Genomic DNA, 15,016 nt, shown 5'->3' with positions numbered 1-15,016 from the left:
GGACCACCAACGAAAAGAGAAACAAAAAGAAACAAAAAAAGAGAAGAAGAAGAAGAAGAGAAAAAGGGGCTGATTCCTCCTTTGTTGTTCCTGCTTTTTTGGTTGGTGCTTTGTGGCTTCTCTTATATCTAGGCTCACGTCTCTAGCACAGTCTAGGATAGGACCAGCACAAGACAACCGTCGAACGATTACTTGCTTTTGTGAGTAACGTGGTGCTAGTATTTCCTTGTGTTCTTTTAGCCCACCTACAGCTCCACATACTCAATTTTCAGCTTTACAGGAGTTGGTGCTGCAGCACCGATACACTTTCTTTCTAGTTCCCGACTTGTTATTGCCGACCCTCCTGTGAGCAGGGTAAGAATTGGTAAGAGCTTGTACAATAGGTTGAGAGTGAGAGAGCACCACACACAAATTGCATCCAGTAGTTGTAGGGAATTTCCTACTTTACTTGTTTCCTATTTGCTCTTGCACCTTTTCCATGGCAGGTTCAGGCAATGAGGAAGAGGATGAAGGAGGTCCGCTTACACCTCGCACCAAGGGCATCATGCAGCATTTTCAAAAGTGAGGGAGCACAGCGATGGGATTGATAATGATTTGCAGGTGATAAATGAGAAGATTGTGCAAACAGAGGCCACGCAGATCTCCAACAACACCAAGCTGATTATTTTGCTGACACTGAAGAAGGAGGATCGAGATCGGAGACGTCGACGCCATAACCGTCGAGGTATGGGTGGACCGCATCCACGTGAGGTACATAATATTGACAATGCTTTCAGTAAGATAAAATTTAAGATACCCTCTTTTGATGGTAAATATGATCTTGATGCTTATCTTACTTGGGAGATGGCTGTTGAACAAAAGTTTACTTGTCATGATTTTACTGAAAATGCATATGTTAGGGCTGCAACTAGTGAGTTCACTGATTTTGCTTCCATTTGGTGGATAGAACATGGCAAGAAAAATCCTAATAACATGCCACAAACTTGGGATGCTTTGAAATGGGTCATGAGGGCTAGATTTGTTCCTTCTTACAATGCACGTGATCTGTTAAACAAGCTGCAGCAATTAAAACAGGGTACTAAAAGTGTAGAAGAATACTATCAAGAGCTGCAAATGGGTATGCTATGCTGCAATTTAGAGGAGGATGTGGAACCCGCTATGGCTAGATTTTTGGGTGGGTTAAATCATGAAATCTAGGATATCCTTGCATATAAAGAGTACACTAACATAACCCGCTTGTTCCATCTTGCTTGTAAAGCTGAAAGGGAAGTGCAGGAACGACATGCTAGTATGAAGACTAACATTTCTACAGGGAGGAATTTTTCCACGGGGCCACGTTTGAGCATTCTATCAACTGGACATGCTGCTGCACCGTATTCATCATCAGCTCGAACAATAGCCCCACCTTCCAGCGACAAGCCTTGTGACAGCCCAGCAAATTCAGCAGCAAAGACCGCACAAAAACCTGCTGCAACCACTTCATCGGTGGCATCCACGGGCAGAACAAGAGACGTTCAATGCCACCGCTGCAAGGAATTTGGACATGTCATGCGTGACTACCCAAGCAAGTGTGTTTTGGTGGCCAAAAATGATAGTGAGTACTCATCTGCTAGTGAACTTGATGAAGATACACTTGCATTGCTTGCGGCTGACCATGCAGGAAGTGAGGGCTGCCCGAAAGAACATATTAATGCAGCTGAAGCCGACCGCTATGAGAGCCTCATTGTGCAGTGCGTGCTAAGCGCACAAATGGAGAAGGCATAGCAAAATCAGCGGCACACATTGTTCCAAACAAAGTGTGTCATCAAAGAGCGTTCGTGTTGTGTGATCATCGATGGAGGTAGCTGTAACAACTTGGCCAGCAACGACATGGTGGAGAAGCTTGCGCTTACTACCAAACCTCACCCACATCCATATTGCATTCAATGGCTAAATAATAGCGGTAAGGCAAAGGTAACCAAACTTGTGCGAATCAATTTTGCCATCGGCTCCTATAAAGATGTTGTTGAATGTGATGTTGTGCCAATGCAAGCATGTAGCATTCTGCTAGGAAGGCCATGGCAATTTGATAAAGATTCTATGCATCATGGTAGATCAAATCAGTATTCTTTTCTATACCATGGTAAAAAGATTGTGTTGCATCCAATGTCTCCTGAAGAAATTCTAAAAGATGAACTTACTAGAGCTAGTAATCTGAAGAATCAGGAACTTAGTAAAAGTGAAAATCAGATTGTGACAAACGACCTTGAGAAGCATAAAAAGAACAATGCCAAACATGTTTATGATAATAAAAAGGAGATCAAGCTGAAAGGGTCATGTTTCATTGCTACTAAATCTGAATTGAATGAGATTGATGCTACCACTGCTGTTTGCTATGCCTTGATTTTCAAACAAACTTTGTTTTCACTTGAGGACATACCTTCTTCCTTGCCTCCTATTTTCACTGACCTTTTGCAGGAATATGCAGACATTTTTCCTAAGAAGGTGCCATCGGGGCTGCCGCCGATTCGTGGGATTGAGCACTAGATTGACCTTATTCCCAGGGCCTCCTTGCCCAACCGTGCTCCATACAGAACTAATCTAGAAGAGACTAAAGAGATTCAACGCCAAGTGCAAGAATTGCTTGACAAAGGTTATGTGCGTGAGTCTCTTAGCCCTTATGTTGTTCCCGTGCTTTTAGTTCCTAAGAGAGATGGGTCATGGCGCATGTGTGTCAATTGTAGAGCGATAAACAACATCACAATCAAATATTGTCATCCTATTCCTAGGTTAGATGATATGCTTGATGAATTGAGTGGCTCAATTGTGTTCTCTAAAATTGATTTGCGTAGTGGTTACCATCAAATTCGCATGAATCTTGGAGATGAATGGAAAATAGCGTTTAAAACTAAGTTTGGCTTGTATTAATGGCTGGTCATGCCTTTTGGGCTCACTAATGCACCCAGCACTTTCATGAGACTGATGAATGAAGTTTTGTGCACTTTTATTGGCAGATTTGTGGTAGTATATTTTGATGACATTCTGATCTATAGCAAAACACTAGAAGACCATCTTGATCATTTGCGTGCTATTTTTTATGCTCTACGTGATGCGCGCTTGTTTGGTAACCTTAAGAAGTGCACCATTTGCACAGATCGAGTCTCTTTTCTTGGCTATGTTGTGACACTGCAGGGAGTTGAAGTTGATCAAGCAAAGGTTGAAGCCATTCACAGCTGGCCGGTTCCAACAACAGTCACCCAAGTGCGAAGCTTCCTAGGACTTGCTGGATTTTATCATCACTTTGTGAAGGACATCAGCACCATTGCAGCCCCGCTGCATGAACTCACTAAGAAGAGTGTGATATTCACTTGGGCTGCACCACATCAAAGTTCTTTTGACAAGCTGAAAGATAAGTTAACACATGCACCATTACTTCAACTTCCAGATTTTAGCAAAACCTTTGAACTTGAATGTGATGCTAGTGGAATTGGTTTGGGAGGTGTGCTACTGCAAGAGGGCAAACCTATAGCGTATTTTAGAGAGAAAATGAGTGGGCCTAGTCTGAACTATTCCACCTATGATAAAGAATTACTTGCTCTTGTTAGAACTTTGGAAACATGGCAGCACTACTTATGGCCCAAAGAATTTGTTATCCATTCTGATCATCGGCCTTGGGCTTCATGGGCTAAGTTCCGTGCGCGCCGGCCTTGGGCTTCGTTTGAAGAGTTTTGGTCTGAGTGGGAGTCTATCTGTGATCATCGGAATGTAAATACGATTCATTTTTTGAGGAGTTCCAACGTGACCCTGAGAGGCATGCCCAGATACTCACGGACCACACCCTTCATTGCAAAACCAAGCATATTCTCAACACTGATGTTCCCTATAGTTCTGCCGAGGGGCTTCGAGAGCCCAAGACCGAACCTGTAGATGAGGGCCCAACCGGCTTTGAATTTATGTATCATCTCGGAGGTCAGACGATGATGAACTAAAGCTGAACTTCGCCCTGCCTTCGTTGCAGGGCTCGAATTTGAAGTTTTTCTTCAAAAGACTGCCGAAGAGATTATAGATCGCGTGGTCCGCGAGCTCGTAAATGAGGTGGACCACATTGTTTTCGAGGAGGAGACTTTAGAAGTACAAGATGGTGCTTAGTAACTATGATTTGAGGCGAAGCCTCCTTGTAATTGTGTAATAATGGACGATAGTGATGTAAATTTATATTTCCTTTTGTTAGCCCCGTGGCTGCGCATAACAGGTTCCAAGTGTGAAGCACCACCCACCCCTTTTGCGGAGGCACAGGGCGGAGATGGTTTGTTTTTTATGCCGGCGACTCGGTCGTGCAATTGTTGGTGATGCGAAGCACCCCCCCCCCTTTTGTACAGGTGAGGAGTCGAAACTTCATTTTTTGTTTTACAGGATTATTGTGTTTAGACTGCAAAGCACCCCCCCCTTTATGGGTTCTTGGTTTTCATCTCACGCCCAGGTACACCTATCGTGCAACCTGCTATTTGCGAAGCGCCACCCCCCTTTTCTCGATTAGCGGGGTCGGGGCATCTTGTGTTTAGAACTACCTTCGAAACTTTCGGTTATTTATGCTAGCTCTTCGCCCTTAGTGTTGCCCACGTCGTTGGTTTTGTAGGATGCCTTCGGCTCTTTGGCTCAAGAGGGCTGGTCCTAACCTTTGGCATTGTGCGCGACAGGACTTTCTTTAGGATACTTTCGCTCTTTAGCGTGAGAGATTCCTAGCCTCCAGCTTTCGCGTGATAGGACTTTCCTTAGGATGCCTTCATCTCTTTAGTGCAAGAGGGTTGCTCCTAGCCTTTGGATTTCGTGCGATAGGACTTTCCTTAGGATGCCTTCGGCTCTTTAGCACGAAAGGGTCGCTCCTAGCCTTCATCTTTTGTGCAACAGGACTTTCCTTAGGATGCCTTCGGCTCTTTAGCACGATAGGGTCACTCCTAGCTTTCTTTTTTTGCACGATAGGACTTTCTTGCCCTTCAGCATTTGCGCGAAGGGACTTTGATGTTGTTGGAAGTGAAGCTAAGGGGGGCAGGACCCACTTAGGGCCTACGCCGCATGCTTACTTTTTTCAAGCGACTTCACTTGCTTCGCACCGATGACTCCCCTCTTCGCTCGACGAAGAGGTATAGACGCTTCGGTGCATTGTGCATTCCTGCATTCTTGCTTCCACGAGATGCTTTTTCTGGGGGCCTTGTTTATATTTCACAAGGGGTTTACATAAGGGTTCCGCCTCGTTAAAAACCTCACACCTTTGATAACCGGCATGTGTTGGCGCTCCTTAAGTACCCCTTTTATCCCTTGTTTATCCTTGATAATGGCATGAATTTAATATCAAAATCACTAACCATCCTAACCCCGGCCTAATTATTGGTCATTTTCACACTTGCACATATATTTTGGAGGAACTTCATTTTTGCAGGTTTTTGGCCTATTTTGAAGCATGAAATGACGAGGCCCGTGATCGAGTACTAACACGGAGAAAGACGAAGGCCAAAGCCCAAATGAAGGACCAAAGCCCATGTTGATTCGAAGCTCATTCACGCACATCCATCCTCCAAGAGAGCCCAAAGGACCAAGCCCACGAAGATGAGATCAAGATACTTCGGGATTAAGCAAAGCAAATGAAGATTTAAGGAAGGATTCCCTATCCTATCCTTCCCTCGAAGATATCTCCAAGATAACGACGTCCAAAGGGGTGCAATTGTGAAGGACAGAAACTCTAGAAGATGCGAGGAGTCTACACATGAAAAATGAGACCGAGGCGAGCCCAAAAAGGGGTAGGCCGGCCGGCCGGCCCAGCCCGTTTTCGAGTCGGTTTGGCCTCCCCTTCGACCGGTGGCTTCCTCAGCTTATAAATAGCTCCCACCTTATTCAACTCGAGGCATCCGTCCACCCAGAACTCGACAAAAACCTAGGGCAAAGACCGGAGGGAGACGACGGCCACCGCAAGTCCTCGACGTTGCCTAGGAGATGGCTTAGGCCGCCCCTAGCCGCCATGGCCTCCCTGCGTGGTTGTGCCAAGGCGGAGTTCCGGAGCCATGCCATCAAGGCATATGTACATTGAATGGTGATGTTAATCTAATCTTGTCTCTACTTTGATCCACTTCGATGCATGCTTTCTCGTTCGTATGATAGCTAGCATATGTTCTTAGTAGGAATAGATCTAATCGTGGTGATTAGTCTTTGTCTTGCGGATTCATCATTGTGGTGCATGAGAAGCCGGTCGTATTATCCTCGTGTGGTTACAGCATGCGGGAGGGAAAAGGCCGGATGAACGTGTAATGTTGAGTAGGATGACTCTTTATCATGGTACGAGTTAGATTTGGTTATAGCTTTGGCCGGAGTTGCAACTAGAAGATAATAGGCTTAGTCACCCCTTTGGTTATGCTCTGGTTGTGTCTTTGTTCATGGATGAGATCAACCTATACACATCACTCACATCTTATATAGGTTTACTCTTTATATGCAATTCATGCTTCATGTTAGGATAGATCCGTTAGATTAGATGGAAAACCCTAGGTCGTTCATTGCCGATCCGTGGATTGATAACCCTTGGATGGAATACTCTAAGGGAAAAGCTACACACGATCCGTGCGCTTGCGGTACGTAATTGAGGGCTCTAAGGAGCGTCAACAAGCTTTTCTGGCGCCGTTGCCGTGGATCGGCAACTCGAACCCTAGGGCGATCTATCTAATTTTTTGGGCTAACCCTAAATTTTATTATTGCATATACCCTTGTTTTCTTGTTTGTGTCCTTGAAAGCAGGTGGAAAAAGCTAGACACCAAACTTGGGCTTCGAGAAGTCCACAACCCGCTCCAACAAACTTCGACAATCGACGACAAGACGATCGAGGAGTTCTCGACATCAACATCGAAAACCCTAGATCCACTTCGACAAGATGTGAATAACATCAAGTTTCGCTCTTTAGTGGTAGGTGCTAACTTTTGTTAGTGGCCCAGCATCCGCTATTGAGTCCCCACTCCCAAGAAAAAAAAAGTTGATAAACAAGGTACGCCGCCGTGTCAATTAGTTTTAAAGACTAATGTTTTTGGGAAGATTTGTTTGCTCAAGCAATAGGTATGAAGCATGCCCGAAAAGAAAATCGTGCGATTGGATCATCATCATCTATGAAGTGTCGCTGTTGTGATTCGTCCAAGATCAGATATGTGCCATGAGGAAATAATAGATTATTATGAAGCTCCGTCAAGTCTTCTTTCCAACGCATCAAAAATCGTTAATTTTGGAGATCGGTGTGAGGAGTTATGGAAAGATCTTTCAACGCTGCGCGTTCTGAAATCTCTCGGGACGAAGCGTAGCGCCGGAGTAAAACAAGCATAACTTTTCATCCGAGGTCCAATTTGGGTAAATGACCACATGTTGGAAACATGATTTGATACACCTCACAATGAGCTTGGATTTTGGTACATTTTCTGCACTGGACGAAGGAGCAATTCAATGAAGAAAGGTGCAGCAGCAAACAACGGAGAAAGTGATGATGATGTCAAATGATGATTGGAAGGCCGAGTGCACAAAAGATGACGATTTGAAGTTGACCAAAGCTGGAGGCAACAAGATTAGAAGAATCATGACACCACCTATCTTCTCCAGTGGGATGCTCGATATACTTCTAGTCGAGTGATGCTATCAAGGAAGAAAACCGCTCAAATCATCAACACAAAGCACGGGAGCCTCCACTAATCCCGATACCTTGGGTAAAGCAAGAATCATGGAGAAGACACATCATTGAAGCCGTGCTATGTGCTGGTAAATCAATGGTGATGACCTTGGAGCCTAGGGACGCACAACAAGGCGCTCTAAAGACCACAAGATCATGATCATCGACATCATCGGATCAATTCGCGAGAAGGTACTGTTGTCATCAACATTCAGCTCCACCTCAGAGGAAACTAGCAGCATATTTTTGGATATTTGAAAGCTCCACGAAGTTCCGGTTCCAACGAATCAAGAATCAAGTCAATCGGAGATTCCAACAAGCGGTTATGGCTGAAACATCGAAGGTCGTGCACTCTGAAATTTTCTGGACAGCACGCAGCGCCAAAATGAAACGGGCATAACTCCCACGTCTGAACTCGGTTTAAGATGAATGACCACTCGTTGGAAAGGTAATTTCATAAATTTTTCAATAGATCTATATTTAGGTATATGTTCTGTTGAGTACACAGGAGAGTCCACGAAGAAGAGGTAGGAGCAATGCGATGAGAACAAGATATAGGAAATAACGATGACAACAACAAGGAGGAGCTTGGGCAATGCTTACATTGAGCATGCATGATCGAATTCAGAGACTTATAGCAGAGAAAGAGCCCCAAGAACATTGGTGAATAAAGACACAAGCGGTCGACCTTTGACAAATAAAAGATGTTGCAAGCAACCACGACGGATTTCAAGGGCGACATCAAGCTGCATGGCTACTTCGGATTCTTGCACGAAGAACCATGGCTTCACAACAATGAAAAGGTATGTGAGAAAGTCGAGCTCTATGACTTTAAATGAAGCGCTTTGCGGGAGGCAACCCGTTCATTTTATTTATATATATTAATATGACCGTCTACATTGCACTCTTTAATCGGAATATCAAATAACATTGTACCATTGCTCTAACAAAAACCACAACATCATGTTGTTCATTCTAAATATTATTGAGGGAGCACTTTATTATTTGATCTTGGGAAACTTGTAGACCTTTTTTGTGTACCTATTAGTGTTTTGAGTCTTTTTCTTTGAGTTTTTTTAGTGAGATTTATGAAGCATTGCACCACCCTTTGATTCTAAACTTGTGGCTAGTTAACTTAGGCTAACTTTTTGTTTTGTTTTAGACCACCTCATCATTTCATATCATTTTGTTCATCCACCCCGTGTTGCATTGCATACCATGTTGTTCGTCTCACCCTTGCATTGCATTGCATGTTGCATAAAAAAAAACCTTTTCTAAAAACATTGACTAGCCTCGCTTTTGAGATCCTAAAACCCTTAGGAAAACCACTCATAGAGCAATCCCAAAACCATAGGGTATGTTTTTCATTCAAAAAAAAAGAAATCTAACTTTTGTTTCTCTCTAGTTTTTTTTGAAACCACCTTAGATAGAATTTCTATACCCAACACTCTCTCTTCAAAATTTTTGTTTTAAGCCTAAACAAATATAGGAAACCCATAAACCTACTTCTAAAACCTTGTTAGCTCGGTTGCTTGGTCCTTTTTGATAAATAACCTTTTCATTGACAAAAGCCTCACTTCTTATGAAGTGTCGCGAAGGCTTTTTGTCACTCTTAGCAATTGTTTTTGAATAAACTAGTTGCGGAACAACATCGAAAGGTCATTTCAACCGTGCTAACACTTGTTTTTGCTAACTTTGCATTTGCACTTTGCATCCATTCCATTGTTCATGCACTCATTTTGCTAGCTTGGTCTCAACTTTATTGATGAAAGCTTTCATATCCATGTTAATGCTTCACGTGAGCATTTTCCTTTTTGCAATCTTGTGTAAACATGGTGTTTAGACATGATTGAAGACCATCATCATTTAGTTACCAAGCTATGGGGTTGCATTTGGTTGGTTTATAAGCTTTGCAATGCGCTTTATTTTTTCTTGTGCTATTAAGGCCTATTGATCTTGGGATAGACATGGTGTTTTGACCTTGGTTAAATAAGTCTTTTTGGCTATGGAGATGTTCGGCAACCTAGTTGTAAATATGGTGTTTAGAACTAGGTGTAAACATTGTCTTTGTTTATATACCTTCCTCTCATTTGCATTTACACTGGCACACACGTACACTCACTAGTTTCGCTAAGCTAACTTTGCCACAAATTGAGATCTTAGGAATGGTAGGATTGTTGGCATTTGTTTCTACTCCCGACCATCACCCCGGGGGTAGTGTGTGTTTAAAATGTTTTGCAGGCATGAAGAAGCGTTCCCATAAATTCGTGATCAAAGAAGAAATCAAATTCGTCAACATCTCCAAAGTTCGAGAGCAAGCCCCGCTGTTTTCATCAAATTTTGCACATGGACAGAGATGTACAAGGAAGAAAAAGTGGATATTCAGAAGCTCCATCAAATTCCCGTTCCAACACATCCAAGATCAATGAATTTGAAGACCCGTCCAAGGAGATATGACAAGAAAATTGAACATTGCGCGTTCTGAAATTCGTCAGGGCAGATTGCAGCGCTGGGATAAAATGGACATAACTCTCTTGTTCGGAATCAATTTTGGGAGAATAAGGACTCGTTGGAAAGGAAAATTTGTGCACTTCGCAATGGAGCAATATTTCAGTACAGGTTCTATTCTGGAAATTGAAAGAAAAAAATTCGTGAAGATGAGGCAGCAATGGGACAATGAGGAATTGAAGGAGGCGACGACGATGAGAAGCAAAGATTGGGACCATGACTTAGTACAAGGAAAAGTTGAAGGAAATTGAGGCAACAAAGGTGAAGACACATTGAAGATGATATTCATACACATGAGGGAAGAAATTCAAGAATTGCAAGATGGTCCACCTTCTCCTTCTTCGCCTAGCATCATGCTAAGCATGGGGGAGGATTTCATGGACAAGGAAGAAAGATCTCATGGAGTAAGATAATCACGGTTGCCACAAGATGCTCATGATTCTTTTTCCATGCTTAGCACAATGCTTAAGTATGGGGGAGGCCGCGCTACACTTCATTACGAGCATCGAGAAGGACGGTAATTCTTCCTCAACTCTCTCTTTTTCTAAATGCTTGTACATGCATATATGCCTTCAACCAAAGATGCAACCTTTGTATATCTCTCCCTATAATAACATGGCTACTAGGAGTACAACCTAGATTTGTTTTTGTTTTCAATGAATGATAACCACCATCACCTTGAGCTCACCACGATGATATTCTTATATGCTCTTGCTTATGGAAAAGTGATGAAAGTTGCTGCTTTGTTTTAACTACGCTATGTTGTATATGACTTGACCATTTGCTCTTAATTAAATGGAATTAAAATGATTAAATACCAGCTCTTTTATTTGTGGAGGTTAAATGACTAAATTCTAATCTCACATATTCTATGTTGCTCTTTGATTTAAGTCTACCGATGACCTTACACCTTGTGTTGTTTAATTTGAAAACTTAATTCCTATGCTATCTACATTTGTGAATCTCTTGCAAAGTTCTACCCACCAAAGCCTATGCATACATATTCTTTCATGATGAAACCTTTAGATTGCAAACTTATATTTTGATGAGTTGGATTAAGATTGATTTCTTTGGTACGAGACTAAGAAGCTGGTCATTCCATTTTTTTGTGTAACCTTCTTTTTGCTATCCTATTTATCCATGCATTGTGAATTTCTACTTCAGGAATTTTGCAAACCTCGCTGGATATCCACCCTAAACCAAAAATATCTTTTTGTGATTACCTCCTTGACCACAACCCAATTTGAGTATGGATTATCATTTCGACGGAATCAAAAGAATCAAGGGAACCATATAAAGAAAAGTTTTGGGAGACAAGGCTCACCGGAGATTCAAGAGGTTCTACGAAGAAGATGGTGAATTTGAGATACTTACCCTAGCTAGTTGGTTCTCCCACTATTCATACTCGAGGACGAGCATTCGTTCAAGCATGGGGGGATGGCTGGGTAAGTATTCTATGTTATCAAAAGTTCTAAGGAGTAAAAAGATTGAAAAAAAGAGAAAGAAAGAGAAAAATGAAAAAAAGAGGAGAAAAGAAAAATGAAAAGAAAAAAAAGAGAAGAATAAAATGCGCCTTAGTTCTTTTTGGCTTCATTAATTTTCCAAGTTACTTTGAAGAACTATTCCATACTCAAATCTTCCAACCATGTGCAATCCGATAACGAGAACTTCATTTGTGTCTCGGGATCATCCATTTGCCACTTGCACATGTCCACCTATCTAAATGTGTGTGTTTCATCTTTCCCCCTGTCCAACATTATTTTCCAATGGCCTTTTTGACTAGTCTCGGTAATTCCATTAGATCTCTCTCTTAGTTTGATAATATTTCAAGTATAATGTTTTGCTAGGATTGTTTTTACCTACCAAGCTCCACATAAGCCTTCCACTTTTATATATGAGTAGAATAGGTTGAAAACAATCTAATGTAGGCTTGAGCGACTTGATGAGATGAGTATTTCCATGATCTTTTGCAAGAGAACCTCACTTATGTTTGATATGCATTCTTTTGAAAACTCTTCACGATGAAACAAGGTAAAGGTTTAAAGTTCGCTTAAGTTTGAGAGCATTGCATTTATTTATTATTGTGGCTTGTTCTTTAATTGCTAGTCTATCTTCCATAATGAAAAAGTCGCCGGTCACAATATGAACTTAAATGCTAAATACTTGAGAGAGCAATTTGTCTTGTTATGTATGACTAAGTGCAGAGAGGACATTGTGGGGCAACGCTGATTTCTTTATAAGCAAAGCTCCTGGACTTACTCGAGGACGAGCAAGGTTTAAGCATGGGGGGAATGTTGGCGCTCCTTAAGTACCCCTTTTATCCCTTGTTTATCCTTGATAATGGCATGAATTTAATATCAAAATCACTAACCGTCCTAACCCCGGCCTAATTATTGGTCATTTTCACACTTGCACATATATTTTGGAGGAACTTCATTTTTGCAGGTTTTTGGCCTATTTTGAAGCATGAAATGAAGAGGCCCGTGATCGAGTACTAACACAGAGAAAGACGAAGGCCAAAGCCCAAAGGAAGGACCAAAGCCCATGTTGATTCAAAGCCCATTCACACACATCCATCCTCCAAGAGAGCCCAAAGGACCAAGCCCATGAAGATGAGATCAAGATACTTCGGGATTAAGCAAAGCAAATAAAGATTTAAGGAAGGATTCCCTATCCTATCCTTCCCTCGAAGATATCTCCAAGATAACGACGTCCAAAGGGGTGCAATTGTGAAGGACAGAAACTCTAGAAGATGCGAGGAGTCTACACGTGAAAAATGAGACCGAGGCGAGCCCGAAAAGGGGTAGGCCGGCCGGCCTAGGCCTATGGGGCCGGCCGGCCCAGCCCGTTTTCGAGTCGGTTTGGCCTCCCCTTCGACCGGTGGCTTACTCGGCTTATAAATAGCTCCCACCTTATTCAACTCGAGGCATCCATCCACCCAGAACTCGACAAAAACCTAGGGCAAAGACCGGAGGGAGACGACGGCCGCCACAAGTCCTCGACGTTGCCTAGGAGATGGCTTAGGCCGCCCCTAGCCGCCATGGCCTCCCTGCGTGGTTGTGCCAAGGCGGAGTTCCGGAGCCATGCCATCAAGGCATATGTACATTGAATGGTGATGTTAATCTAATCTTGTCTCTACTTTGATCCACTTTGATGCATGCTTTCTCATTCGTATGATAGCTAGCATATGTTCTTAGTAGGAATAGATCTAATCGTGGTGAATAGTCTTTGTCTTGCGGATTCATCATTGTGGTGCATGAGAAGCCGGTCATATTATCCTCGTGTGGTGACAGCATGCGGGAGGGAAAAGGCCGGATGAACGTGTAATGTTGAGTAGGATGACTCTTTATCATGGTACGAGTTAGATTAGGTTATCGCTTTGGCCGGAGTTGCAACTAGAAGATAATAGGCTTAGTCACCCCTTTGGTTATGCTCTAGTTGTGTCTTTGTTCATGGATGAGATCAACCTATACACATCACTCACATCTTATATAGGTTTACTCTTTATATGCAATTCATGCTTCATGTTAGGATAGATCCGTTAGATTAGATGGAAAACCCTAGGTCGTTCATTGCCGATCCGTGGATTGATAAACCTTGGATGGAATACTCTAAGGGAAAAGCTACACACGATCCGTGCGCTTGCGGTACGTAATTGAGGGCTCTAAGGAGTGTCAACAGCATGATTACGCGAAGGCTTCCCTGTGAGGAAAAGAGTACGGGCCCTGAGTTACAAAGTGAGATCTTGTCGTGGAGAGGAACAAAATTTACAAACAAAAAACAACCAAACTACGAGCCCCTTCGGTTATCCTCCCTCTGGTGGCTCTTACAGAATCCTACACAAAGTACATTGGCAACATATCCTTGTTCCAGGAGTATGGCTCTTCAGTGCCTTCTAACATGTGAAGTCTGCATGTCACGGGCCTTGCCATGGATGCGACGTGGAATGGACCTTCCCACTTGCTGTGCATTATCCCTTTCAGTTTTCCCTTTGGGACTCACCTCAGCATGAGATCCCCTTCCTTGATCTTCCTAGGCTTTACTTTCTTGTTCTTACATCTTCGTGTTTTGTCTTGGTATTTGCTAAGGTGGATTGCGGCTAACATTTTGACGACTTCGATGGTGTCCACCATAGGTTTCATGTCTTCTTCGGTAATCTCCAAAGACCCTTCGTTTGTCCTCTAGGACCTGAGCTTTATTTCTTCTGGTGTCATAGCCTCTTCGCCGTAGAGTAGTTTGAACGGCGTAAACATGGTGGCTCTAGATTCAGTCATGTTGTGTGACCAGATGACCCTTGGCAATTCATCTGCCCACTTGCCCTTTGGTAGTTCAGTGATGTTTTTCTTGATGCCTATAAAGATGATGCCATTGGCTCTTTCCACCGCTCCATTACACTACGGGTGGTACACCGAAGCGAAGCACAAATTTGTTCCTAACTGTGAACAGAACTGCCTGAAAGTTGCAGAATCAAACTGCTTGCCATTATCCATGGTCACCTCTCTGGGGATGCTGAAGCGACATATGATGTTTTGCAAGAAGAACTTTTGCAGGGCTCCGGCTGTGATATCCCGGAGTGCCTTGGCTTCGATCCATTTGGAGAACTATTCCACAGCTACTACGGCATACTTGTAGTTTCCTAGAGCCGTCGACAGGGGACCCACGATGTCGATGCCCCATTGCACCAGAGGTCAGACCGGAGGTAGTAGTCGCACCTCATCTGGAGGGAACATGCTGTATGGGGTGTGCCGTTGACAGTTTGGGCATGTGCACACCACTTTGTGTGCATCAGCTACGGCCGAAGGCCAGTAGAATCCTTCGCGGAAAGCCTTACCCACC

The sequence above is a fragment of the Panicum virgatum genome, chromosome 8K (assembly GCF_016808335.1).
Source record: "Panicum virgatum strain AP13 chromosome 8K, P.virgatum_v5, whole genome shotgun sequence".
Lineage (NCBI taxonomy): Eukaryota > Viridiplantae > Streptophyta > Magnoliopsida > Poales > Poaceae > Panicum > Panicum virgatum.
Note: the sequence above shows the minus strand (reverse complement) of the source record.